Source organism: Frankliniella occidentalis, unplaced genomic scaffold, assembly GCF_000697945.3.
Source record: "Frankliniella occidentalis isolate FOCC.00 unplaced genomic scaffold, Focc_3.1 Scaffold48, whole genome shotgun sequence".
Lineage (NCBI taxonomy): Eukaryota > Metazoa > Arthropoda > Insecta > Thysanoptera > Thripidae > Frankliniella > Frankliniella occidentalis.
The window spans coordinates 1828511-1830284 of record NW_026267178.1 but is presented as its reverse complement, the minus strand read 5'-3'; positions in this window follow the sequence as shown (position 1 = coordinate 1830284).

Below are 1774 nucleotides of genomic sequence, written 5' to 3'. Positions count from 1 at the left end.
ACTTAAAGTGGGATTTTCCCTGGGTGTGCGCCGTGCTCCGTGTGGCGCCCTGCATCAGGGAGATTGACACGGACTTTTGCATGCTGGAAGGATATCACGGGCTGTACACGACCAAGTGTGCTGCAGCTGAGCTCAACCTAGGAAGAGTATACGGAGACATGAATGCTGTCCTCGCGATCCGCAACCAGGAGGCGCTCGGACGTCTGAGGCGCATCAAGGTCGACCTTGCGGACTTGCAGGTGCCATGGAGCAGCGAGCCTGTGCTGCCTGGGCTGTTGTGGACTTTGGCGTCGGTATCTGGACTCAAGGAGCTCGACATTATGTATGCCCGGTGGTCCAGTCCTCTGGTTTTCCACGGCACCGTGTCCACACCGTCCTTGACACGTTTCCGATGCTCTTTCGGACGGGCCTTGGAGGCCTACCTCAACCTTGTGGTAGGTGGTCACAGCGCCACCTTGGAGGAAGTGGAGCTCGTGGCTTTAGAAAACTTCGAGTCCGTTACGCTTCTCCCACTACTGGCTGGCGTCCCGAACCTCAAACACTTGGAATGCCCCTTGCTTCCCGGGATGCAGACTCTAGCTGCGGTCGGTTCGCTGCGCTCCCTGTGGCTTGACCTCGAACTCTACACGAGGCCAGCCATCCTGTCGGCCGAAGAGTTACTCCGGCGAGCCACCCAACTGCGCAGAGTGCATCTGTCTTACTACGGCTACAAGCACGGGGCGGAAAACCTGGTCAGTGCGTTGGCCTCGTCCGGGCAGTCTTCAGTAGAGTATTTGGCGGTCACTGTCAGCGAAGACCGCAAAGACTGCAGAGACCGCCTTAGCCAGCGCCCCGTCATCCAGCCACTGATCCAGGCGCTGGCCTCGCTGCCCGCCCTGCGCCACCTGCAGCTGGAGTCGGCGCCCGACGACCTGCTGAAGGCCATCACGCCCGCCACGGCCCCTGCTCTGCGGGCCCTTGAGCTGTCGACCTACGAGCGGACCATCAAGTGTGCCCACAGGTGGCTTCATAGTGACGTCGTGAGGACTGTTTTGTCGCTCAACCCCTTGCTCCATATCAAGTTACAAAACGATTCCCAAGAGTGTGAAATTGATGACTGCCAGGCGTGTTCCCTTGACTGCCACCCCGACTGGGATGATTTTAAGTTCGTTTGTATTTCCCCCCATGACCTCGAAGAAAAATGTTCTTTAGATTTTCACAACAAAGACAAAAACACCATGTGGATTACCAATTCTTCTATACAATGTGTACCGTAATGTCATGTTTTCTTCGTTGCTATTCCAACTTGACAGCTGTTTGCTCACTTGCAATATTTTTGAATAAAATATATTTTGCACCTTACACACGTTTAGCTTTTTTTTTTAGGTCAATGAGACACAGATCCAGTCTCTGACGCATTTTTCAATTTAACCCGCAGCTTTTCTGGTTGGAACTAAGCCCGCGTGACCGTGACCGACGTGCCTATCGCTCTTTTCTCTGGGAGTGGCTCCTCCCGGTTCGATCGCCACACAAGGGTTTGCCAGACTCGTCCTTACGGCGCGGGCCCCTGGGGAGCTCGCTAAGGCCCCTGCTGGTGCTGTCAGGGGGGGGGGGGCAAAAAGAATAGGTCATATCGGAGATAGCAGAATATTGAACCGTCTGGGTGCTGCGGGAGGAGGGGGGGGGGGAAGAGGCGAGGGGTATCATCAGATTGGCCCGATAGTTCCCCAGGGGCCTATTGGCCGCGCGGGCCGGCCGGACCGGGCACTGCTGTGGGGAGGGCCTGGCTGCAGTC